Here is a 15,736-nt window from a genome sequence, read left to right as displayed (position 1 = left end):
GTCTCATGGTTCACTTCTCAATATGTGTTATGTATATAAATATTATTATTATTGATTATTTTAAAAAGCTTATCTTACACTTTCTATGCTCAATAAACATTGGAAAAAAAGGTTTTTGTCTTTAACATTTGGCATTTTAAAGACTATTGGGCCAAAACCAAACTTTTATCTTTAACTTTTAAAGTAGGGAGACAATTTGCCTCTTCTTCTAATCAATAGTTTTTAGGGCATGACTCGGATGTTATTTCCAATTTTCTTTCACCAATCCCAGCATGCTTTATGTTGTCTAATATTGCCAATGCGATGCCAAGTGGATGGCACAACATACTTGCCTAAGGTGACAAGTAGTTTGAATCTGGCCCAGGGAAAAGAAACAATTCTGGTTCAGATGCTTTCCATTAAAAACCAAAAAGTACAATCAGTGCTCTATACCTGCCTACGTGTTCCACGGATTATACATACTGATCCATTTCTTATTGTTTTAGGCACCTTTATTCTACCTAAGTATATGAAATGTGTACTTGCATCTATTTATGTATTTTAGTAAAAATGGATTCAGGACCTTCAGTTCTTCTAGGAAAGCCTTCCCAACCTTTTTAACATGTGGAAAGCCTTAAAATAATTTAGAGATCTCAGGCAACCCCGGCTAGGAAAAGATCATTGGTGTGATTCAATTGATCTGAGAGTCACAAATTGCTCGTAGAACCCCTGGCAACCTCTGGAAGAACCCTGGAACCTATGACCTAAGAACTTGAAGCAAGGCCTGTGACATCACTCTGACCTAGACACTGGGGATGAGCGAGCAAAATTTTTTCGGGCCTTTCTCGCTTACAGATTATGCCTTTGTGATTTGTCGAACTTGAGATCTGCATAACTCAGATGAACTCTCAATGGAGAAACTCCACTTATCAACCCAAAAAGCGGGGGAACTGAACTCAGATGAACTCTCAATGGAGAAACTCCATTGAGAGTTCATCTAGAGTAACAGCTGATTGGAATCACTCGCGTGCCTCCAATGAGCTGTGACCGCAGGTTCCCACACTCCCCGGGCTGTACTTATCAACCCAGGGAGCGTGGGAACCTGCACTGTAATGGAATTCGCAAAATCGGTTTGCCGACATTTTGCGGACCTATCAGAAGTTCGGGGAAATTTTCGTGAGAATGTCAGAGGCATTCTCGCTCATCCCTACTAGACACCATGGGCTAAAGCTGGAATATAAAGTATCTATTTATTTTTCAATGTTTCCTAAGAGCCCAATGCACATTAAATGCATTATTGCACCATGTTGCCAATGATTCTGTAGAGTGACACTGCATGGTGTCCCATGTTTGCGGACTTCCCCACATTTGCAAGCCTTGCTGTGCATTTCAGGCTATTCTTTTTGAATGCAACATGTCAACAAGTGTACTCCTGTACTTTACGTACTCCTGTTTAATGCTGCATTTATGGGAGGGTGCATTATTATACAAGGTTCACTTTAACACTTTGTATTCCTGAACCACAAATACACCCAGATTAGTATACAATCTGTGATTCTAAAGCATAAATAAAAGTTACCATTTATCTCAAATTTACAAAAAATGAACTTAACACAGTTTTCTTTAAAATTCAGCAATGGGGTGGAAATACACAATTAAAGTCATCCTGGTATTTCTTGCTGTCATTGCATAAAACAGAAGGTTGGTAATGTCGACTGTCAGGCTTGGTCTCTTGGTAACTACACGGTTAATCGGATTACAGGATTTAGATAGCCAGTGGCGCTATCAGATAATGAAGCAGGTGCCCGCCAGCTGCCAAACATGGCCTTACCCCCTCCAGTGGTGAATATCAGTAATGCAGACTGACATACTGTCACACTGCTGTACCGGTACTAATGCAAACTTTTTACATGAACATAGAGATAAAGAAATGTTATTGGTTAAAGGCCCTAAAGTGTTCTGAGATAAAATTGTTTAAAAACTCACATATTATCTGGGATCAAAGTATTCAAAAAGCAAAAATGTGATATATTGACGTTTATTAGTTTGGAGAAATAGTGGTTGCACTAATTTTCTTTTTCAGCCTTCGTACCAGTCATCTACACCTAGTAACCCTGTGTATAAAATTCTTCCTGTTCCTACATTTCTACACTCATTTCTGCACAATATCTACAGATATGGTCATGGTTGTCACCAAGATTGGACTTAATATTATTAAACAGGCTTTATATAGCGCCAACATATAACGCAGCGGTGTACATTAAATAGGTGGACTTGCATGTCTCCCTCTGCTCATCATCTTCACATGGCGGATTGATGGGACTAGTAATGTACACAATTAAGGTTTTTTGGCTTCTTTTCAGCCCAGAGAAAGTGACAAGGGCACAGGATTTCTGGCAAGGTTAATGGGTATGTTTTATACTTGCTGAAAATGTGCACATAATGTGAAAACTAATGCAGCTATCAGATTTAATGTCTGACTTTATTACAATTAATTGTCCTTCTGTGTTGTCACCTAGTCTCATGCACCAATTGCAAGTTTACAAAAGGCTATGCTGGCACACATTGCATGGGCACGAGCATGGGCACCATTGCCACTGAGGAGCAATAATGTGCAGCCGATGGTGAGGTGAGTGCATATATACTGGAAAAGGTTAAAAAATCAGGAGGAGATCAGCAACACTGAGATGTAAAGATATGACAAGGAAAGTGAAGAATGAACAATTGTTTATGATATACAATGTATTTGGCAACCACATACCACCCATTAGGGTATATGTATTCAGCAGGGTAAGTGTTTATTCTGGCTTCATATTTGGCCCTAATGCACTGACATTACAGCATGTGCACAGTGACATTTTCCCATGTAGATTCTCTTTCACGTATGTTAAAATATAACAAAACATGACAATTTTTGACATATTTGCCCATTGAAAGTGTGCAGTGCAGTTTCGCCAGCATAGAAGCTGTCATTGTTCACAATGAACACTCCTTTGTAAAATATGCTCATTTCACCTTGAACAGAATAGTTGAGCTTGTCGCCCTGAACAATTATATTTGGTATTTGCAGAGGGATTAGGATTAACATTTTATTGCATCCCCCCCTCCTCCCGGCTGGCCTCAAGGTGCAGTCTGTGGATGGACGGCTGCACTTCTTCTACTGGCACCTTTACCTGCCTGCCATCAATGGGAAGGAACTGGCAGCAGGTCGAAGTATTTCCAGCAGCATACCTTGAAATGCTGAGAAGCCAGAGATCAATGTGAATGCCGTTTTTGGCAAAGGACCCAGATATTGTCTCAGTAGCGTGGGAAAATATACTAACAGCAAGATTACAAAGGAACTTCATAGGCCTGTAGGAAGGGCTTACATGTTGGGTGGCTACGTGTCCACTAGGGTGATCCTGGGTATGGACAAGGTGGATTTAGAGCCCAAACCTGGACAAAATGTTTTTTTTTTTACTTTAAAATAGAATAGGAATGGGTAGAACTTTTGGGAATGGGTAGAATGTTGGCTTTTGTGGAGGGTTCTGGTTCTTTCTATTCAGTGACCCAATAGTGAAAGAAGGAGGGTAACAGGTGTCACCAAAACAGCAAATACTCCTTTCCTGCTCCTAGTAATACAAATGCTTTCCGTGTTCCCCATTCTCCATTATTTGCTCTTCTTTTTGACCCATAATCCCCATCTCCCTTCAAGACATGGAAAATAGGAAAAAAACCCTCCCAAAAAACGTCATAAACATTTTCACCCTTCTACAGCCACTGCCTGCCAATTTTGGACTATAGATGTGAGCACATTGTTAAGGTACACAGTGGTCAGTGTTCCTATTGGCCAGTGGTTGTCAACATCCAAGCCACTAACCAATAAGGAATACTTCCCTCTGTGTACCTCAACAACTGTATATTTGGACAAAGCCAGGATTATGCTTTTCTTATTTGTATAAATGATATACTAGTTGGATGCAGTTTGGTGCATTAGGGATATATAGATATGGGTTGGATTCACGAGGAGTCCGACACTTGAAGTTGGCATTGTGAAGTAAATTGAGATTTTAGTGGTACGTGCAGCAACTGGCAGCTTTTAATATCATGGTGGTCAAGGTAAGCTTCATTGTTGATTAGGATATTCCAAATCCAATTTTAATTGAACCCTTACTGCAAGCTTTACCCTCAGTGGCTCCATAGGCAGTGCCACCCTGCAACTTACCACCTCCAGATCTCTCCCTGAATTCAATCCGTTACCATTACTGGATCTGATGATCTGGGAAACCCAGCCACATACCGGCTTGTTCTACAAGAATTCACTCAACCAACTCAGGGTGAATGTTGTAAGTGCTTAACAAACCAATCCCTCCACACACAATCAATCCCATCACACGGAAACTTGCTTATCTAGAGAAGGCGCAGCAGATTTTCCAGATGGTGCTGTGCTGCTTCTTCCATGTTTACGTAGCCACAAATAGTTCCTGGGAAAGGACAAATTTCCCTATTTGCAAGCTATAAATAGCAAGTTCGATCCTGAAATCTCTAAGTTTAACATGTAAGAATATTGATCTACGGAAAAGTTTGACTGTAAGGAAAAGTCAGCTTCCTCTTCAGTTTAGACCTCCATTAAATATTAATCAGTTTATTAACTGATATCTAATAATTGATATGAATTCACCATTAAAGTGTAAGTAAACCTTAACAAGGAACTTCTCCTAATTCATACATTATCTGGAAATATTTTTCCCATTGGTCAGCAATTCATTCTTCCCACTGACCACCAAGCTAATGTACTGTGGACTGTGGATATAGTAATTACAAAAGAGGGTCTCTAAAGACCTGAAAGTGATTTCAATGGTTCCTACTATATTAAAAAGGTTGATAAAGGTTTCTGTAGACAACCATTGCATGTAACGGTTATGAAGCAATACCAGATTTCACCACCAGGCTGTGTTGCAAAAATGACCAAGTTCAGCTCTTTGTTCCAAAAATATTCTAGGTGTGTAGGAGGGAAATCCGCAGTACAGTTGAAAATCGAAAATCAGATTATCAATATTCTGTTTCTTTCAGTTTTCCAGCATAAATTTCGTATCGCATTTTCAATACAGGCACTGTAGTACACTGTTTGGCCACTTATCTTTTGATGGTGCTGTTCTGCAGAAAAAACTGAACAGTGCTTGCTACACTAAATTCACATTGAGACGTCCCTGATGCCTGCTCCCTGGAACTGTGCCAGATGTCCGCAGATGCTGCGAGAGGAAGGCTGGCCTGTGTGTGGAGGTAAGTATAACTTTCACAAATCCGGAATTTTCAAATACGGCACTCCTCGGGTCCCGAGGTTGATGGATTTTTGAACGTCAACTGTATTTTGCTACACCAATAGATCCTGAATGAGCACGATTTCCAGTGTGTTTTAACCAGTTATGAGAATAGAACATACCTTTTGCTGAATTTAGTAAATAAGGAGACTCACGTGGATCATGCTTATTGTTTAACGTTAAAATATAACCTTTATGGTGACACCATGCCACTGAGTGTACCATCTTACACAATCTGTTTGCCTTTGATGATATTGTTGTCCTGCAGACCTTGAGAAGCCATGGCAGGAGGAAATTGTTAATTGACCTTCAGTAACTATTATCTAATACCTACTTGTCCCATGAGAAATATTTTTCAAAGCTCTACAGCCACCCAATCATTTTAGTGATCTCAGCTAAGGGGGAGGATCACATGACAGGCAGAGCTTCTGATTGGTTGTACTGCTTGAGCACAATTCCTCAAAGCCCATTTGGATGTGATCACATGACGGCTGTATTTCTGCCATGGCGGTCAGGGTAGATAAGCATTACAGGAAATAGGATTTTCTTGCAGAATTTCTGAAAAGGAGGTGGGTGAGTCGGGACAAATTGCTCCCTACTTGGAGGACACAGAGTATATAGGCGCTGGCTATACTGTCTGGATTTCTTTCATTAGGAGACTAGCTGAACACAATTACAAATGCTTTGGCAGATAGCCTAGGGCTACACGGGCAATTAAATCTGTTTGCTGCCACTTGCTGGCAGTTATCTCATTATTATCACATTGATTGCATTGTGCTGCAGTGCTGAGCCACTGGTCCAAGCCAGAAATGTGTATATGTCAGCTGTGTCTGCCAAAAGTTCAGCTCCCAGAAAGAGTTTCCATTGTATGATCAAGTGGTGAACTCTTCATTAATAAATGAACAAATAAATAAATATAATATCAGAACATATATATGTGGTTCCAGAACTGGGCAGTAAGCCTGCTCCCCCAATGTCTTCCAGGGGGGAACAAGACTACTATAGAACACTCAGCTTGAGTTCCTTCCACTCCAAGAGATGCCCATTCCAACGACTCAATGAACCTGATTTATTAAAGCTCCCCAAAACTATCATAGGAGATTCACCATCACCCCAGTTCTCCCGTGATAGTCTTTCTTCTCCAGTCTTGGAGAACTTTCATACCTCAGACGCAATATATTATGAACATACAAGTCTGGGGTGGGGGGCAGATGCCCTAATGCCACCAGCCCTGTTCACCCTTGAACTACACCTCCTAGCTTTCGGAAATGGTAAGGTGGACACTTTAGCTCTTAGTTGTGTGTCTTCTAGTATGTAGGGGAATGACGCACTCCTGCCATTCGTCATTGTACAACACAACTTAAAAAAAGAATACATGAAAAATGATTGCCTAAACTGGCCATTACCTTCACTAGGACTAACCCTTATTTCAATAGATGTGGGTCAGTTTATTAATTATCTGGCATTTACATAGAAATCAAAATGAAGCAGCTTTATTTCAGGAATGGGTGACAAACTTCAAACTGTGGGGTAGATGTTATGATCTGGGGAGTTTATAGGGGTTTGTATTATTATCTGGGGGTGCCTGTGGGGGCAGTGTTATGATCTGGGGTGCCTGTAGGGTCAGTTTTATGGTCTGGGTGTTTATGGTAGCAGTGTTATGATTGGGGGAGTCTATAGGGGCAGTGTTATGATCTGGGGGTGCCTGTAGGGTCAGTGTTTTGATCTGGGGTGCCTGTGGGGTAGATGTTATGATCTGGGGAATTTATAGGGGTTTGTGTTATTATCTGGGGGTGCCTGTGGGGGCAGTGTAATGATTAGGGGTGCCTGTGGGGGCAATGCTATGATCTGGGGGGTGCCTGTGGGGTCAGTGTTATGATCTGGGGTACTCATGGAGGCAGTGTTATAATCTGGGGAGTCTATGAGGTCAGTGTTATGACCTAGGGAGTCTATGGGGGCAGTGCTATGATCTGGGGGTGCCTGTGGGGGCAGTGTAATGATCTGGGGAGTCTCTGGGGGCAGTGTTATGATCTGGGGTGCCTGTGGGGTGAGTGCTATGATCTGGGGTGTAACCAGGTTTATTCAGCAATGGATTTTTTTCTTCTCTGATGGCATGGGCATATTCCAAGATGACAATACCAGGATTCATCAGACTCAAATTGTGAAAGATTTGTTCAGGGTACGAGACATCATTTTCACCCATGGATTGGCCACCAAACTTGAACCCTATTGAGAATCTTTGGGCTGTGCTGGAGAAGACCTTACACATCACTCCAACATTCCCACCATCAATATCACATCTTAGAGAAATGCAACTCTGGATGGAAATATTGTAAATGTGACAATGTATAAACTTAAACTATACATATTACATACATAAACTATACAATGGGGAATATCAGTGACTTTTGTGGCCAGGCAGTGCACCCAAATATATATCAGGTAAGTACATATGTAGATTATCATTCAGAAATTTGAATTCACAGGCAGATATATGAAATGAATTGTCTTCTCTTGTTTGGTGGGGTGGAAGTACATAAAGGGTTTATTAGTATTGAGGAAACCAAAATATATTCCGGTAACCAAAGATATATTTTATTATGTAATATTGATTAGATCTAAAGGGGAACACTCCTTATTTCTATATATATATATATATATATATATATATATATATATATATATAAATGATTTCTTTCTTCCTTTCATTTTATGCCAATGTGTTCACATAGTCCCAATAAATTCAGAAATTTGCATATGCTTAATGCCTGTGGATACAAATAATGCCAGAATGTCTTCTTTTGTAGCCACCCTATAGTGCTGTAGAGAGCTGAGACTACAAGTGTAGACACCCCCATCCATAATACACAGTGCAGGGAATCATGGGACATGTAGTTTTCTTGTAGGGAGAAAGCTGCAGCTGCTCTGCTGCCCTCTAGTGTTCAGTACAAATAGAAAAAAACAAAGACAGCCTCTACAAAGAATAACTGCATACATGAGCATTAATTCATAACATTTTTTTTATAAATTATTACTTTAATATGATTGTGGGCATGTTGACGATCAAATCATTTTAATGTGAAGACATAACACATTTTCTTAATTCAACTCATTTATCCTGTAACTATTGAAGGGACTGATTCATGCAAATTGATCAACACATTGTAATGTAGGCAAGAGGGGGGTGGGAGAAATTTTAATAAAGTCATACATTTATCTCCTCAAATAGTTCCTCTCATTATACTATGTTGCTTTTATATGATTTTTAATATTTGTTTTATAACTATATAGAAGTACCTGTTGAACCTGCCTCTCCCGTAACCCTAACCACGGTGGGGGAAGTGGTGTTGTCATCCTGCTGCATCCACTTCCAGCTGTTAAGTGCTCAGTTTGTCTTTAAATTGCCATGCCACCAGAACTACACATCCCGAGAGCCCATGGCTATACACAGTGTATGAGCTGACTCAAGGCAGCAGCATTGCTTTGCAGGGAAAGAAGTCAATGTGCACAAGAGGAGAAGGATAGAGGGAATTGTGTTGTCCAGCAGGCTGGGAAGGACGATAAAAAGGCTAAAACATGCGAAATATGAATATATTGCAAATATGTATATTATATTTTTCCTTGAAACTTTAACCAGTGAAATGTAAAAATATGCTCCTACTGGTTATACATTAACTAGCTGCTATTATCCCGTAATGTGTCATCCGTCAAACTTTACGGGAAATAAAAAAAGAGCAGGTGCCCTTTCTGCTAAGGCAGCCGGTAGCTTTGATTGAGTTACATAAAGACTTGCAGTCTTTTCATTTTTTCCTGTAATCTGATTTTCTGAGTATAAAAGACAACGCCTTGCTGGAGGTGCTAAAGTTTAAAGGACAATCTGGCCCCTCTCCTGGCATTCTGAGCGTCACTTTGATCTCAGACTTTTTCTTATATGGTCTTAACACCTTGGTGCTTTGTTATGGGCCCAGTCGGCTTTCTTTAACAAGTTGATTGTTCCTGGCTATTCACTAAAAAAAAAAGCAATTATCTGGGATACAGGAAACCGAATACATTGAGTGTTGGTGTAACTGGAGAAGACGCACATGGGGGGGATTTAGTAGGAAAGACACCGGTGGACAGGTTTACAGACTTCATTCCGGGAATGCTGACGGTTACTGTATCTAGTTATTGTTTGGATACAGTGCGGGGAAATAATTTGGCTATAATACAAAAAGGAGTTGGTGACCCAGGGTGGCTTTTTCATCTTCCAATATAATAGACCGAGTGAATGAACAAAGTCAATGGTTAGGAAGCCAGAAATATGTGTATAGCTAAAACTTTTCTTCGTGCTACCTTAGCTCTTGTTCTGGTCAAGTTTAAATTTTACTTTCTCTTTAGGTTATAAGAGTCACCAAGGAAAACCATAAATGGACTAAACTCTTAGATCGGCATTTAAAAAAAAAAAAATATATATATATATATATATATATATATATATACAAACAACACTTTTTGGGGGATGACAACTTCCACCTTCTTCGGGGCCTTGGAAGCTTGTGAAACGGGGTGGCAGACTCAAGGAATATGAGACCTAATAGCCCATATCTAAACATTCTTGTCTGTAGGGGTGTAGTGGGGCAGGCACTGGTGGGAACGCCATGCCCTCACTTTTTTTGGGAACGGGCACACGTGCACACCCATATTTTGCAAACCCACCCTCACTGAGAGGATGCCCCCGCCTGAGCCACGGACTTTGTCTCCCAGAATTGCAGGCTCAGGGCGTGGGTGGGTTATCTCTTTGAACACAACCTGCCCACGTTCTGGTATCTTGACGTCACTCTGGGGAAAGTTTCTACCCCATTGAGTAACACAAATGCATGGGTGTAGTGGGTCCCTTGTTCTTTTTTTACGACTACAACCCTACATGCCGGGTCCTCCAGGAGGTCCCCTCGTATATGTAGGCTGCTTTAATCAGAACATTATACTCTACGAATGAAGCCATTTCATAATAGACTAAAACTACCCAAAGACCTAGAGCCTAATACTCATACCCTAGCAATCTCAAAACAACAGTGATTCGATCCTTTCCATTACCCAAAATAAAAAAAAAATTAAAAAATATTAATAAATGGACTTCTTAGTACAGATGCTATAATCTTGTTGCACCTTCATGATAATATTAGGCTACAATCTAAATTCAGCACAGGTTTCCCACAACATTGTCCAGTGATCTGCTGTGCCGGACTACTAAAGGACCGACCCCTTACAAGGACAATTGTTACAAGGCTTGTCCCCCCCTCTCTATAGAACAGAACAGTCTGTACAGCGCTCATTTCTTTTATTGTCACCTGAAATTATTACTAATCACAGTGAGTATCTGCACACGGTTCTTGGCCTGGATGTCCCATCATTTATTTAAATCAACATCAAAGGCCACAAGGATAAATAAAAAGAAACTCCCATTTTTTATGTCCTCCTATTGAACGCCTTGTTCACTGTTCCTAGCCCCAAATTACTTTTAGTTTAGCTAATACTTTTCTGCTTTTTTTATTTGTATTTGTTTTACCATTATTTTTTTTTTTTCTTTTTTCATTGCTTGAAACTTTTGTGTTGCAGTGTTACAAAAAGATATAATGTTTATTACTTAAAACTAACACTAAAATGGAAAAAAAAGATATGTTTATGTATTTCTATAGTTTACATAGGGCACTATTTAAATAACAGGGGAATCTGACATTCCCTGGTGGGAATCGTCCAGATCCAGGTGTTTCAATGGCAATAATTGATTTTCACCAGGGAATGTTTGAGGGAATATCAGATTCCCCTGTTTTTTAAACATAGAGAATAAAATAATTGTTATATGTATTACTATGTTAGGTAAAGACAAAGTTATCACATATTAGGATTGTAAAGTTGGCTCTGGTCCATAAGGAATATATAAATACTAGAGTTGGAATGGTGAAGCATACCTGCATAGGTTTACTTTATTACAGAACACCATCAGCACAATACAATGAATATAATGGGTATCACCCAGCACAGCCGGCATACATCTGAATGCTGAGGTCAGAGGTAAGTCGGCAGGTGCACGGGAAATGGCCTTTTTTTGACAAAGGAATGGAAGTGACTCAGGTTGGGCTGGATGTTTATGTCAATGGCAGCTGTATACACCACTCTACAAATAGCAGGTGAAGAGGCAATGTCCGGGTCATATAGATAAGCCTTACCTGACAGCTGCTTGTGTGTTTTCCTGTAAAATACTACAGATAGAGAGTTAAAGAGTCTGGCTTGATAAGTAACCCTGACCCTCCTCCATCCAGTACAAAGGATCTTACAATGCAGAATTCTGCTGAATCAGCACCTTGATTAGGCTGACCATCAATGTCCTAACTGAACCTTACATTGAAGACTTAATGCAGTATTTGAATCAGAAAGAGTCATATGGGTTCCTCTAGAGCAGCCTTTCCCAATCTTTATAATGAAATATTCTAGCAAGGAACCCCTGCTATAATTACTATATCCAAAGTCCACAGTACATTAGTGGTGTGGTCAGTGTGAAGAATGCCTCTTAGATCAGTGGTCGCCAACCTTTTCAGCCCCACAGACCACTAAAGTCACCAGCTACCGATCGTGCATGCGCGAGGAGCCAGGTGTCAGTCATAGGGGGCAAAACCTCCCCCATAGTGATATCAATATTACATAACCCCACCCACTCCCCCATCGCAGATCTGAGCCTTTGATGGGAGACTGGGCGGGTTGTGTCCAGGGCATCACAGCCCGCCCACTTTCTCGAGCCTGGGAACTGCACGGGGGTCGTGGTCCGTGGCTCTGGGCGGTGTGTCCTACCAGCGGGGTCCTTCTCCTGAACCCACTCGGGGGTGCACCGACCAGGGCCGCGGACCACCAAAATTTTCTCGCAGACCTCCGATTGGCGACCACTGATACAGAGGACAGGGTTAGGGTAAGCGTTAGAGGACAGGAGAGGAAGGGAGAGGTTGCAGCTGTGGCCTCCTGCCTTCAGAATAATTTTTTCATGCCTTCCAGACTATGATTTTTTAAGAAACCCCTTCAGTACATCTCTGACGAGACCTACCTGTGTCCTGTATATATTATTATTACCTGGAACATTACACTATACGTATCTGTAAACGTTCATTTACCCCTGAAGAAGCCTATCAGGCGAAATGCGTAGACGGTATGACGGTTTCACATGTGCAATGGATCCAATAATGTGATGTAAATGGACAGTAGGGTCATGTTTTGGCCCTCTAACCAGGTACGCACTAGTTGTGATTTGTCTAGTGCCAGGATTCATGGCTACGTATATACTAACTTTCAGTTATGTTGTAAGAATTGCTTCATATTATGTATTGTGTTTTGAGAATTTATTATTACTGTTTGCCTAAAAGAAGCCCACTGCTTGCTCTGTTTCTTAAAAGTATTTTGTATTTGTAATTGGCAAATACCCATTGAGGTCTCCGAAAAACATAGACACTATTACTATACCAATTAGCTTTTTTCATTGTGTTGGAAAAATAACCTCTGGAGAAGCCCTGGTCTAGGGGAACATTTACCCTCCATGCAGATTATTAATCCGTTTGTTAAATACAAAGCCAATAAACTATAATAAGCTCCCAGTGTTTTCCAGGCTCCATTATCCATGTGAAGGCAATGTAGAACCTTGACTAATCACATGTCACATCTGGGTTTCCAGTTTCCTAATAAATAATAATATATTTAAGGATATGTAGGTCATGTTTCTTAGGCTTACAAGAATGCTTTATTTATAGGAGTATTTTATGATTTCTTGCCCATAGGATCGGAAAAAGATGACCAAATATGATCAGCTGATTCCTCCCTGAGTTTGTCCATTACAAATAAGCTTTTGTGGAGCTGCTTCCTGTCTGCAGGCAATAAGCGGAGATGGAAGAGACGTGGTGCACTATAGAAGGGATTCGTGTGCAAATGTCCAGAATGTTTGATGGAAATTCTTCTGTGATAGATCCGGAGGTTCCCAGATAGAAATCCGTTCTCTACTTTTTTTGTTTTCCAGATTCAGAATCCTGATCGGCAATATTTGTTTCCTGGTGATCCGATCAGAGTTGCTGTTTCTGAAGCTGTATTGCAGTGTTTTTCAATCAGGGTTCTCTAGGAAGCTCCATAGGAGGGTTTCTGGGGTTCCTTGAGCAATGAACACTCACAGGTCAGTGTAAGTGATACCAATTATCTTTTTAGCTATCTGTAAGGGTGACAATTTTCTCACTGGCTACCATGCCAATATACTGAGCTGTGGATATAATAATTATAGCAGTTTCCCCCATGTTAAAATAAAAAGTTGAGAAAGGCCACTCTATTCAATGAAGTACTGACCACAATGTTTGATGTAGCAGCAGTAAGCAACCACTGGGGGAGCATATGCTAAATGCAAAACTATTGTCACCATATACTCACATTTAGTGGTAATGGGTCCTGGAACCACTTATTACTATAGCAAATGTGGTCTCTGTTGTAGCCTCTGGCTTTTTCGCTAGGTAGAGAACATTTACCAGTGCTAATACTGGTCCTCCCTCAGAAAATAACTAAGTCAGTGAAATCAGCATTATAGCCAGATCAGCAATGTCAACTTCTTTGAAGCAAATGTTAAGCAGCAAGTGAGACGGCAGAGGTTTTAAATACAGCTTTTGATTTCAGGACATCCACATTTTTTTTAGTTTTAATCAGTTAAATACAGTTCAGACACACCAAAACAAATTATGTGCAAACTCCGTTGGTTTGTATAAGAAAGCAGCCATAGCAGAAAAGTCTGGCCCCTGCAACCTTGATTTCTGTTTGGAAGCAGCGGTTTCTCAGTGGCCCCCAACTGAGAGAACAATAAGCAGGTAGCATACAGTGCAGAATTATTGGTCTGTATAGGTACACACCAGGGGGAGTGTTGGACCTCTGCAGAGAGACCATTGCTTTTAGGTAGCCCAAGGGCCCTGCTTTAAAACATGCTGGCAGCGGACAGAATTCCCAGTAGTTGTAAGATATTTAACACCTGATTGTATTTCATTTAAACAGAAAGTTTATTAACAATTCAACTAACAAGGAATGTTGTGCTCATCGGCAGCAGAATGCCAAGTGTAGTGGTCAGTATATGTACAATGATACAGTGCAATCAGTACAATGCAGTGCAATCAGGGGGTATCTGTGTTCAATATACAGCCCCTGCAGCACCATGTGCTCACCATGCACCCCTTGCACCATTAGTCTATCTTTGGCCAGTGCCTGCCAGAACATTGAAGTACAATTGTTGCCCTCCTTGTGCCCAAGTGATTTTCCTCTAGATGTTTTCGGGTTTTAAAAATAATTCGACGATTTACCAGGCTTCTGGAAAAATTGTCCCTAGGGTGAGTGAACCCCATCACAGTAATAGATACATTGAATTGTAAGCTCCTTCGGGCAAAGCATGATGCCATTTATACTCTACAATACACCATGTAATATTTTGTCTCCTTGTAAAATGGGGATATTTGCTAAATTTAGCAATGGCATATTGTGACACATTAAACAAAGCCAAATAACTGTAATGAGAAGTACAGAAACCCTGGTGATGGGGAAGCTGTTAGGAAAACACAGTAACAGTGGAAGAAGCTGGCAGTGATCCATTGTACTCTTATACTTGGAGCATGCTGCCCTCTTGTGGAGTATAAAAAGAACACAGTGTTAAATAATTGTACATTTTTATAAAGGAAACGTCTTTCAATATTAGTAGGAAATAAATTCAGAATTGACCTTATGTATTCATAATGTTCCTGCTTTCTAAAGTCCTAGATACGATAAGTAAAGCATGTATGCACAGATGTACATAAAAGAACAAACCGTAATGTAATTTCTAATTTATAGCATTTACAATATTTATATAAATTTCAAAAATATTCAATACAAGATACAATTGCTTTGCAGAGCACCTTGAGTTTTTTATAAAAAGGCCAGCAATAACTAATTACTTTAAAAAAATCTCAGTCTATAGAAAACCCATAGGGCTCCCTAAAAAATAAAGGGTTATTGGTAGCATGGTAGTGGTGGAGGAAGAGCTGCTAGTGCACCACCTGCTGGCCAAAAGTTGTAAATGTGAATTATTATTAAGCATTCTTTTCAGTTCCATCCTAAAAAATGAAATAGCTTAGATTTGTATTATATTTTAGAACAAGGGACAGCATGATGCACCAGGTAGGTCTAAAATCATGGGTGTCAAACTCTGGCCCTCAGGCCAAACCTGCCCGCAACGTCCTTTTTTTGGCCCCCAAAGGGATCCTTAATATGAATTGGTGCTGGCCCGCTGCTGCATCGAAATAGCGCCGCTACTACAATTCCCAGCATCACTCTCATCAATAGACCAGCGGCCTCTCTCCCTTTGCATGGACCCACATTGGACTGTTTTATAGACAGGGAATTGCAGTGCCATTTCACTTTCAAGTTTGGCCCCCGACTAAGTT

This window comes from Pyxicephalus adspersus, chromosome 9, assembly GCF_032062135.1.
Source record: "Pyxicephalus adspersus chromosome 9, UCB_Pads_2.0, whole genome shotgun sequence".
NCBI lineage: Eukaryota > Metazoa > Chordata > Amphibia > Anura > Pyxicephalidae > Pyxicephalus > Pyxicephalus adspersus.
This window is presented reverse-complemented; position numbering follows the sequence as displayed.